Below are 12,718 nucleotides of genomic sequence, written 5' to 3' on the forward strand. Positions count from 1 at the left end.
TGGCTTGTAACCAGGGTCACTTGTTTGTGCCAACCTATTTTGTTAATAGTTAAGTTAAAATCATTACAGGGCAGAAACAGAAATATACATATGCATTTAATATTACATTTAAAATATACTTAGTGAAATGCAGATGCATGTTAAAAAACCAATCACTGATTTTTAGTATTTAAGACTGACAAAGATAAAGATAAAACTATATTACATGTGTATGTGATTATTAAATACAACATGGCTCTCTAAATAAGGAAACAGGTAAAATAATATTAGTGATGAATTCTTTAAAATTCTCTTACAAAGACTGTCAAATTACTTCCGAGTGCGCTCGCAGTTGCACTAGCTGGACCGGGAGGACGAGGGGAGGCAGATGGGCGGTGCCCCGCGCGGGGACTGCGGTAGGTGCGGCTCAGCGCCACCGCCAGCCTCGCCGGGTTGCGGTGCGGCTGCTGCGCCAGCTCGAGGGCCTTCCGAACGGGCCGCCGCCTCTTCTCCGTCCCCGTGGTGGCGCGACCCGCGGGGACGAGGCCCGTCTGCGCGCGGCTGCGGCAGGACCCACTGACCACACAATGAGTCCCCAACTCTCCGACTCGGGGCGGCCAGCTGTGGTTCCCGCCAGAGCGTTCAAAGACCTCACGCGAGAGTAGGAAATGTCGCTGGGGACGGAGAGTGACGGGAAGGCGAGAAAGCGGAACCGGCCCCCAGGTTCCGCGCTGCGCAGAAACCGAGACAGCCCTCTTCCGGCTCCAAGTGGGATATCTGCGGATGCGGAGGTGAGGCCGGAAGTGGAGTTGCCCCTAGGGCATGTGGGGCGAGCAGAATCGCGGATCCAAGGGCTAGACGCCAGGTTCACGGAGCTGGGCTGGAGGTGAGGAGGAAGAAAGGCAACCTCTGGTGGGCATGGACCGGAGTCCGCCAATGGGACACATTCCGGGGTTCGTTGGGGGGAAACACATCTTCTAGGTTTTGCTCAAAGGATGAATTGACCTCTCCCGGGGGCGGGGGGGGGGGGGGGCAGCAATACAGGATCTGAAGGGAGACATTCTAGGGTCGGCCGGCAGGGTCAGGCCAAAGGTCTTAAAAGGCATTGTGGCCCCAGAGGGTTGGAGGGAACAGTCGGGGATCTCCCAGGGAGAAGGCTGCATTCTCATCTATTAAAGCTCATACCTGGGAGCTCCCACTCAGCAGGCCTGTGTACTGATGTGTGCGCGATGACAAGGTGGGAAATAAAGGGGGGAACAAGGATGGAAATAATTTTCAGTGATTGGTTATGAGAAAGGCTTGCAGTGCCTTCCAGAGGGAATCAAGCCTTATACATACTTTGAAAAAAAAAAATAGAATATTTTAGATTGACACAGGTAGAAATAAAACTATACTACATGTGTACTTGCCACTCAACTGGAGAAATCAATTATGATATAAGTAATTGAGGTCCTTTGTCTGCTCCACAAATCACATTCTATTCCCTCTTGCCCAAGATGACCACTTTCCCAAGCAACTTTACATTTTAATTTTTAATTACACATGCAGTGTTGTTTTGCATATTTTTAGCAGTCAGTAATTTATATATTCTTTCACAGCTTTCTTTTACTTAATGCCTTTTTAAAAAATATATATATTTTATTGATTTTTTTACAGAGAGGAAGGGAGAGGGATAGAGAGTTAGAATCATCAATGAGAGAGAAACATTGATCAGTTGCCCCCTGCACGTCCCCTACTGGGGATGTGCCAGCAACGAAGGTACATGCCCTTGACCGGAATCGAACCTGGGACCCTTGAGTCCGCAGGCCGATGCTCTATCCACTGAGCCACACAGGCCAGGACTACTTAATGCTTTTTAAGATTTGTCAGTGTTATGTAACTTTCCTTCATTCATTGCAACAGCTGGACACAGGTATTTCCTTACATGAATAAATCAGTATTTGTTTTCTTGCTTTGTATCCCCAGTACCTGACACATTGTAAGTGCTTAACTGTTGGTTGAATAGATGAATGCTATAGTATTTGAGCTAAAACCTAAATAATTAATAGGATTCCAAATGACTTAAGGCAAGAAAAGCATTCCAGGCAAAGGGAACATTAATCTGAACAAAAGCAAAAATGTGAAAGTGCATGAGGTATTTCACGAACTTCCATAGTCTTAGAACTTAAAATGTAGAATTGTATGGAGATATGTGGTGAAAGAGAAACTTAGGAAGACAGGATGGGGCTTAGATTTAAAGAATATTATCTGAGGAGATTACACTAGCTCAGAGCCATTTTTGAATTATGAGGAAACTGATCAGAGCTGTATTTTTAGAGGATAATATAGCACCATGAAGATATGTCTAAGAGGTAAAAATTAGTGGCAGGTAATTAAAGACCTCATAACAATAATGATCATTGCATTAAACATGTAAGTCGATCATGCAGACTCACTTAAAATTCTGAAACAATTTCTTAGTTCATGGTATCCCTTCCCTAGACAACTATTTCATACCTTCTATCAAACTTGCAACATTTTCTCCTGCCTCCCATTTAGCTGATTCCTTACATCCTATTCCAGAAAAGGACTTCCCCATGGTTTCATCCTCACATCTACAAAGTCTATACCCTAATACACTACCTGTGCTATTACTGTAAGTAAGTTGTATGAGGAGAGAAAGCCCTTTGAGAATACTTTTTAATACTACATTCTGAAGCATAGCCAATTATAAACTCACATGACTGGATTGAAATGGGAACAGTAAAATATAAAAGAACAGAATGATTAGAAGAGAATTGTTTTGTCTAAAAAATGTAAAGAACCCATACCTATAGTAATATAAATGAGATGTTAGTTTTTTTATGTGAGTTTTTTTATTTTCAGGTAGATTAGGTATTGAGCTTTATATGCTAAGTCTAAATATAATTGATATTTATGATTTTATAAGACCATTGTTTCTACTATGTAACATTATAAGTAGTTTATTTTGAAATAGATGTTTGATGATCCTATTTTAAATAATATATTATATCAGCCTTTGTCTTACATGTTACCAAATTGTATGTTCAGTAACATAATTTTCACTTACTGATAAAAATAGAATGCACAGCCCTAACTGGTTTGGCTCAGTGGATAGAGCGTCGGCCTGCAGACTGAAGGGTCCCAGGTTCGATTCCGGTCAAGGGCATGTACCTTGGTTGCGGGCACATCCCCAGTGGGAGGTGTGCAGGAGGCAGCTGATCAATGTTTCTCTCCCATCGATGTTTCCAATTCTCTATCCCTCTCCCTTCCTCTCTGTAAAATCAATAAAATACATTAAAAAAAATAGAATGCACATTGTATGACTTAGTACAGGTGTTAATTTATTCTCTCATTCTTTCAAATATATTTATTGAGTACCTACCATATAATAAACACTACTATAGGTAGATAAAAAGATACATTAGTGGAAAATCACTAGCCTGAAACCATATCACATGACTGTATTAGTGCATCTTGATATATAAGAAATTTTCAACTGCAGGCATTCGGTCACCTTAATTAGAGTTATTTCCTAAAGGATGCCTAAGCTAGATGCACAGCATCATAGCTCTGAAGTATGGTTATATATCCACAACAGTCAACCTCAGTGCACACATCTTAAGCATTAGTGCACTACACTCAATTTATGTGAAAGAAGTGATGTATAGGCACATCCTGCTGTAGCCTATAATGCAAATGTAGGTTATATGCAAATACTATGCCATTTTATTTAAGGGACTTGAGCATCCATAGATTTTGGTGTCTGGGGCGGGGGACGGGACCTAGAACCAATCCCACATGAATACTGCAGGACAACTTTATGTAGTGAATGAGTTCTACTCCATCATGGCTTGCTGTATTCAGCTTTATCAGCGTACCTTGCAATTCCTGATGCCAACTTGCAGGTTTTACTGACATAGTTTTTCTTTTTAAATTAGTTTTTATTGATTTCAGGTAGAGGAAGGGAGAGGAAAGAGAGATAGCAGCATCAATGATGAGAGAGAATCATTGATCAGCTGCCTCCTGCATGCTCCCTGCTGGGGATCAAGCCTGCAACCCAGGCATGTGCCCCAAACAGGAATTGAACCTTGACCTCCTGGCTCATAGGTTGATGCTCAACCACTGAGCCACACCAGCCAGGCTGACATAATTTTTCTATTTACTAATCTGTGCTGAGGAGGTTTGCCTTACAGAAATAGGCTTAAGCCTATATAACAGAGTGATGAGGAGCTTCAGCACCCACGAGCTTGGATTTTGTAAAGGTCCCCAGAGCTGACAATAATATTGCTCTGTATTGTAACGCTCTAATGTCATGTCTCTGTTCTTATTCCTAGGTCAAGGATGCATTCCAAGAAAGTACTGAAACATATATCACCAGCCCCCACCTGATAGTTGACCTAGCCATGGAAAACTTCATTGGAGCCTCACTAAATCAGACCATAACTGGCACTCTTAAAAACTCTCCCATCAAAAAGTATCAGGACTGACAATCTAAGACAATCTAAGACAGGGGTCCTCAAACTTTTTAAACTTTTTTTCACTGTCCCTCAGACCGTTGGAGGGCCAGACTATAGTTTAAAAAAAAACTATGAACAAATTCCTATGCACACTGCACATATCTTATTTTGAAGTAAAAAAACAAAACGGAAACAAATACAATATTTGTATTTGCATGTGGCCCGCGGGCCGTAGTTTGAGGACCCCTGATCTAAGATATAGATCTACCACTTCAAGAAAGTTCCTGTACCAGTCAGCAGTCTAACAGATCAGCTAGTTTCTTTGGTCATCAAGCAGACATGCTCAAGCTACCAACACAACAGTGGAAAATGTCTCTATATGAATGTTTTGCACATTATGTGTGTGACCCATTAGATTCACAGTGGTTCTCAACCTGTGGGTCGAGACCCCTTTGGGGGTCGAATGACCCTTTCACAGGAGTCGCCTAAGACTATCCTGCATAGCAGATATTTACATTACGATTCATAACAGTAGCAAAATTACAGTTATGAAGTAGAAACAAAAATAATTTTATGGTTGGGTCACAACATGAGGAACTGTATTTAAAGGGCCAGAAGGTTGAGAACCACTGGATTAGAAGGTCATGAAATCCATTCTGTGAGTCATGATGAATATTTTTTAAAGACAAAAAAGTTATAAATTATCAGAGTATTTTCCATAAATCCTTTGTGAGAATTGTGCACATTGCAAGAAATACTAAGGTCAGTTTCAATATGTGAAAAGATATTTGATGGAGGGGATATGATGAATAGAATGTATATTGGCTAAAAAATGGTTTTGTCAGTCATTTGTCCACTGGTGTCTTGTTTGGTTTTCATAATAAGGTTGATGTGCAGTCTAGCTTTATATTACCATGACTTGTAACTAGATGTGAAGTCATTGAGATTCAGTTGAAAACTGCATTGTTAAAGGTGTTATCTAGGCTACAGATGTATACATATATATCTTTGAGTTTGTGACAATTACAATGTTTTAATCAAAATTGCTTTTTAAAATGGATCATTTCTTTTTTAAAAGAAAGAGAATAATGAAGTGAAATATGCAGAAGCATGTTCAGGTTCAAATGTTGGATCTGAAAGTGTGAATAACGATGCTATTGAGAAAAATATTTATTCTAATCTGAAAACTTCAACTTTATTTGAGCCACATTTCAAAAAGAAAAAAGTAAGTGCAAGACAATATAATGAAGATGATTTAAAATATGGTTTTATCAAATGTGAAAAACCCTTTGAAAATGACAGACCTCAATGTTATTTGTAACAATATTCTTGCAAATGAAAGCTTAAAACCTTCCAAATTAAAAAGGCACTTAGAAACTCAGCATGCTGAACTTACTGATAAACCTCTTGAATATTTTCAAAGAAAGAAAAAAGATGTAAAGTATCAACACAATTTCTCAGTTGTTCTACTTCTGTCAGTGAGAAAGCCTTATTATCATCATATTTGGTTGCATATCGTGTGGCAAATGAGAAAATGGTTCACACAGCTGCTGAAAAGATTATCCTTCCAGCATGTTTGGATATGGTACGTACAATTTTTATGATAAATCAGCTGATAAATTAAAAACTATTCCTAGTGATAACACAATATTTCTTCGAATTTGTGCTATTGCAGAACATTTAGAAACAATCTTATGTCTCGGTTGCAGTCTGGTGTAGATTTTGCAATCCAGCTTGAGAGCACTGACGTTGGGAGTTGTAGAACACTTTTAGTTTATGTCAGATACGAGTGTCAAGGTGATTTCATGGAGGATTTTTTGTGTTGTTTACATTTTACTTCAGACCTAAGTGGATTAGACATTTTTAAAGAGTTAGAAAAGTGCATTGTTGGTCAATATAAATTAAACTGGAAAAACTGCAGAGGAATTATAAGTGACAAACAGCAAACATAACTGGAAAACAGAGTCATTAAAAAATTGCTAGAAGTTACTAATAATGGTGCTGTGTGGAATCATTGTTTTATACACCGTGAAGCTTTGGCATCCAGAGAAATTCCACAGAATCTCATGGAAGTATTGAAAGTGCAGTGAAAGTTGTTAATTTCATTAAAGGAAGCTCACTAAGCAGCCAATTTCTTGAAACATTTTGTTCAGTGATTGAACTAATCATACCCACTTACTGTATCACACCAAAGTTCGGCGGTTGTCTCAAGGGGAAATACTAAGCAAGGTTTACAAACTTAGGAATGAGATTCACATTTTTCTCATTGAAAAAAAAATCTTATTTGGCAAGTATTTTTGAAGATGCCATTTGGGTAATGAAATTGGCAAATTTTTACTGATATTCTTGGCATTCTTAATGAACTAAGTTTAAAACTACAGGGGAAAAACAGTGATATATCCCAACATGTTGAAGGTATCCAGGATTCCAAAAGACATTATTGTTATGGCAAGCAAGGCTTAAAAGCGACCGGCCTAGCTACTACATGTTTCCAAGATTTTTGCAACATATTGAAAAGAATATTATTAATGAAACCAACTTTAAAGAAATAAAATTAGAAATATTGTTACATCTCCCCTCTTTATCTCAAACTTTTAATCATTTATTTCCAGAAGAGAAACTTGAAACATTAAGAGAAAACTGTTGGGTAAAAGATCCATTTGCTTTTCGAAACCCAGAATCAATAGTTGAGTTAAACTTACTGCCTGAAGAAGAGAGTGAATTAATGCAGCTCAGCTCCTCATATACATTGAAGAATGATTATGAAACATTAAGTTTATCAGTATTTTGGGTTAAAATAAAGGAAGTCTTTCCTTTGCTCAGTAGAAAGAGTACTCTACTATTATTACCATTCACAACAACTAGTTTATGTGAACTAGGGTTTTCAGTCTTAACCCAGTTAAAAATGAAGAAAAGAAATGGATTGAATGGTGCAGCAGGTATGCAGGTAGCATTGTCCTCCTGTGTTCCAGACTGGAATGAACAAGCAAGCACACCCATCACATTAAATTAATCTCACCTGGTTTTGGGTTTTGTGTTTCCCATTTTGTATTTTTCCATGTTGTATTTAAATGTTAATATATAATTTTATGTGATAACTTTGTTATTTTCTATTTTTGTTATGCTTAAATATTAATAAAAAATGTGATTTTATATTCATTGAACAAACATTTAATGAACTTCTATTAGAGGCCAGGAACTATTCTAGAGACATTTGGGATACAGTAGAGCTAATGTTCTGGCAAGGAGAGAGACAATAGGTATAAATGGGCTTTATAATATTTAGAAGATACAAGTGCTATGGGAAGAAGAATAAGAAAAGGGGGTCAGGAAACTATTTGGGGACCAAATCACAAAGGGCTCTACCATTATAGGGCCTCTGGGATTTTTTTAAGTGGAATGGAGAGCGATTGAAGGATAACCTAGAGGAGAGACATGGTCTGAATTAGGTTTTAGAAGACTCACTCTGCTGTTTTGAGAGTGAATGAAATGTTCCTTCCCTCAAGAGGGCTTTCCTAACCACCTTAGTTTGGGTAAATTGTCCATATTCTCCCTTTTATTTCTTTGTAGTATATAATTTGTGATATTTTTTCTTACTTGATTACTAACTAGTTCTGTCAGTCTGCCACCCTGGAATGAATACTCCTTATGAAAAGAGATCCTATCCATCTTGTATGATGCAGAGTGAGTATTGAGTATACATTTGAGGAGCAAATGAATTGATATCTAACATCTGTAACTTGAGGTCATATTCCCAGAAATAAGCATTAAATATGTGGAAATTTCTGTCGTGAGTGTTTCCCTCCACGTCCTGCACGCTGTCTCCATGTAAAACATTCTTTGCCAACTCCGTCCACACCTTTGGGAACCCCTGGACCGCTGGGGCTGGACCCCGGCAAATTTCTTTGCCTTTTTTACATGTTAAAATCTCATTTGGCCCGGCCATCATGGCTCAGTGGATGAGCATCCACCTATGAAGAGGTCCCCGGTTCAATTCCTGGTCAGGGCACATGCCTGGGTTGTGAGCTCAATCCTCAGTGTGGGGCATGCAAGAGGCAGCTAATCAATGATTCTCTCTCATCATTGATGTTTCTATCTATCCCTCCCCCTTCCTCTCTGAAATCAATAAAAATATATTTAAAATAAAAAATTTCATTTGTCAGATAATCTCTAGAAGCATCTATAAATGGCATTGATTGATGTTACTTTCTCACATTGTTGCTGATAATTAAGTAACATGTATTGCTTAATATATTTTCCTCAAACTAATTTCACCTTCTGCCATTCTTTCCCTATTCCCTGACCCTACTGGTGATGTTTCTTTCGGCATGGTCTTTCTCTAAAGTCATATAGATCAGCAATTCCTTTCCATCAGCCTAGCATTATTACAATATTTGAATGTTCATGTTTTCTGTTCTATTAAAAGTAATAGATTCCACCCACCCCCACTGGTGCTTGAAATAAAGTGTCAGAAGACAATTCTCCGTAAGTAGCTCACATTTCTGTACAGTCTGGGTTCTCTGAAAATATTTTCATCTAAGTTAAGAATGTTTGTATGAGGAGACATTCCAGGATAGTGAAGCTAGAGGCATCTCTCCCTGGAGACATTCCAGGGAATTACAAATCGAGCCCTCTCCTCCCTCCCCAGAGACGTTTGCTTGAGTAATGAGTGATTTCTCTGTAGGAGAGGATGAGAAGATGTACCAGCAATTCCATAAAACCCTAGTCTCCTATTGCATGCAGAGGTAGCATCCGTCCCATACTATGATACTGCGGGACTTGGGGCATGGGGAATTGATACACAATGCTGATCTGGCTGTTTTGTTTGTTTGTGTGTTTGTGTTTTTTTCCTATTCATAATAAATTATGTCTCTGACCTAGAGGCCTTGGTCTTTCTGTCAGTATGTCACTTCTGTAAATCCCCTTTATTATGCAAGGCAGCATATTGGGAGTGGGATGGGGGACCATTATTCAGCCTATCATAGTCTACCCCCTGGTTCTCAAAGACTCCTATCCATCTATCCCACACGATAAATGCATTCATTCACTCATCCAAAGGTCCCCAAAAGTCTCAGCCCATTATAGCATTAACTCAGGTCCACAATCTCAGAATGTGTCTCATCCACTCAAAAGTCTCAAGTCTCGTATCTAAATTAGGTATGGGTGCAGTTCTGGGTATAACCCACAGTGGAGAAAATCCTCTATTTGTGGAACTGGGAAACTAGGCAGCAAGTTATGTTCTTCAAAAATGCAGTGGTGGGCAGGTATAGGGATAACAGTTTCAGCCATTCCCATTTAAAAAGGGAGAAAATGAAGGCAAAAAGGAGTCACCAGCCAGTCACCTCTAAAGTCCACCTGGGGAAACCCCATTAAGTTTCAAAGCTTGGGAATAACTCAAGTGGCTCATGCCTCTGCCCTCTGGACCCATGACTCCATCCTAAAGTCATCCTTTTTCATGAAGAGTAGCACTTATCTGCCACAGTAGTTGTGTGTGTGTTTTTTTGTTGTTGTTAGTCCTCACCTGGGAATATTTTTCCATTGCTTTTTAGAGAGAGTGGAAGGGAGAGGGAGAGACAGAGAGAGACACGGATATGAGAGAAATACATCTATTGGTTGCCTCCTACACGTGCCTCAACTGGGGCCAGAGATCGAGTCTGCAACTGAGTCCATGCCCTTGACCGGAATAAAACCTGAGCCACTTCTGGCTGTGGGCCAACACACTATCCACTGAGCCAAACCAGCCAGGGCTGCCACAGTAGTTTTTATTAGCCTGTTTTCTGCCTGTGGTATTGTGGGAGTCTGATAGCCTTCTTTCAAAAGTTTGTCCTCTGTCCTTTCTAGTCCAACTTGAAAATGTTTGTGTTTGTATGACATTCTAAAAACACTTTGTGGAGCACAGAGATTCATGCCATCAGAAAAGAGGCTATTCCGCAGATCTTAACTGAAGAGTCTCATCTATTTTTGGCTTCTGCTGAGATAGCTGAGAGAATCCATGAGTCACACATCCCTTCAAAGAGCCCTCTGGGTTCTTGAATGCTCTAACCTTTTGTATTTTCTATCATATTGCCTTGCCTGTGTCTCTGATCTATCCATTTCCCTCGTATATGGACCCCTATGATTACACTGGATCCATGATAATTTCCATCTCAAGATCCTTAACAATCACATTTTCAAAGTCCCTCTTACTATATAAGGTAAGTATTCACAGGTTTCAGGAAGCCACCCACTGCTGAAAGTATCATGATAGTGCACCAAGGAACACGGAAGTCCGATGGACCTTGGGCATTGGTAGGGCTGATGCTATGCACCGATTGTTCGTGTTGAGATAGTGGTGGTTCAAGGCAATTTCCCTAACCTGATAATTCTTTTACTGTTTACCAAACTTTACCTTTGATATGCGTGTATGCATTGCTAAAGGGAAAATGTGTATTCAAGTAAATAAAAAGCGGACCTGCCAGAGGTCAGTGTGCTCTTCATGAAAGAGACACCACCTGGCCCCCCACCCCTTGATAATTCATATTTATTTTCTAGTATTTTCATTTTTGCATTGGCTCCTCCTTCAGATCCTGAACCCAACCATGCAGGTTGCAGCAACAGGTTCCAGGGGACTAGGACATGGACATCTTTGTGGGGCCATTACTCAGCCTACCACAACAGAAAATAAACATAGGCACAACTGGAAGGACGCTAAGTATCCAAGACATTCATCGAGAGGGCATGATGAAACATGCTGTTCTAAGACCTCTTCACCCTCTAACAGCCAAGAATTCCAACAAACAAAAGAGATAAAGTTTTCAATAAGGAAGTTCAAGGATTACTAAGAGCTCATAATGTTCAATAGAACAAAGTCCAAATTAGTATTGTCTTCAAGGCCTTTAGAATATGACCCTCACTTTCCTGTCAAGTCTCAATCTGCACCCTATTTACCAGTCAAAATAAGTTTTTCACCTTTTTCAGGAGATGCCCCACACTTTCCATTCTGCCTTTGTTCAGAATTGATTCCATCTGCAGCTCTTTCCCCCCAACTCTATACGTCAGCATTCCATTTTTTTTAGACCTTCATATAAGGGGAATAATAAAGAATTTATTTTATGTCAAGCTTCTTTCAGTCAATATATATATTCCTCATTGTATCAGCAGTTTGTTCTTTGTATTGCTGAGTAACTGTGCTATATAACTGTATCACAATTTATTATCTTATGGACATTTGCATTGTTTAATTTAGAGGCGATTACGAATTAAGTTGCTATGAACATTTCATGTATAAATCTTTGGGTAGACAGTTTCATTTTTTCTTTGGTAAAGATCTAGTGGAATATCTTTGGTAAGGTATCTTTTCAACTATTTTGCCAACTTTAAAAATTGGGGTTGTTTTTCATCTTGTTTTTGAGTTGTTGAGTTTTTTCTATTTTTTGGATACAAGCTTTAAATCAGTAATCTGTACTTACATTATTATGACTTGTGAATATTACTCATGGCTGAGTTTACAGAAAGTTTCCTTTCTCAAACTCCTTGCTTACCTTAGAGATAATAATTCTCCCTTTTCTTTTCTTGGAAACATCCTTTCTAGAGCTGTCAGCACAATGAATGGAAATACTCACCCCCAACTTCATCTCTGAAATTTAATGCTCTTGAAGATAAAAAGAAATCCTAAAAAATTCCTGAGGTAGGGGAGACATCAAATAAGCAGGATTAGGAAAATGGCTTCAGATTTTTCAACAATAACACAGACAGCAGAAAACAATGGAGCACTGCCTTCAAAATTACCTGGGAAAATGATTTCCAACTTAAAATGCTCCCCAACCAAACTTTTAATTAAGTATGAGGGTAGAATAATAGCAGTTTGCATTATTATGCAAAAGTCTAAAAAAAAAGTAACCCCTATGGCATCTCAAGGAGCTATTGCAAAGTATACTCCATAAAACAAGAAGGAAGAAGAAATAGGATCTAGGAAACAGGGCATCAACCCAGGAGTGATGGGAAGGGGGGGTACCAGGATGACAACTATGCAGCAAGTCAGATTGAGATAGTAAAGTGGACAGCTCTAGCAAGATAGATGATAGATAGATAGATAGATGATAGATAGATAGATAGATAGATACTACCTGAAATATTGACTGATGCTTTTGAATGCACTGAAAGGTTTACATGTCTTACAGAGAATTTGGCTATAATCATTACAGAGAACACCAAAGCAAGCAAACAAACAAGCCAGAGGTAGGGGAAGGGAGATAATTACTATCCTTAGGATAAGCATGACGTTTACAAGAAATAAAACA

The 12,718-nt window shown here is 39.1% G+C and overlaps 1 long non-coding RNA gene across 1 annotated transcript; it reads left to right on the top strand.

Moving 5' to 3' along the window:
- Positions 1 to 324: 324 nt before the first annotated feature.
- LOC111828455 lies at positions 325 to 8,225 on the top strand. The gene is made up of 2 exons (XR_002832325.1): positions 325 to 865; positions 4,317 to 8,225. It is a non-coding gene; the product is annotated as an uncharacterized LOC111828455 (long non-coding RNA).
- Positions 8,226 to 12,718: the final 4,493 nt, after the last annotated feature.

Source organism: Myotis lucifugus, unplaced genomic scaffold (assembly GCF_000147115.1).
Source record: "Myotis lucifugus unplaced genomic scaffold, Myoluc2.0 scaffold_367, whole genome shotgun sequence".
NCBI classification, from domain to species: Eukaryota; Metazoa; Chordata; class Mammalia; order Chiroptera; family Vespertilionidae; genus Myotis; species Myotis lucifugus.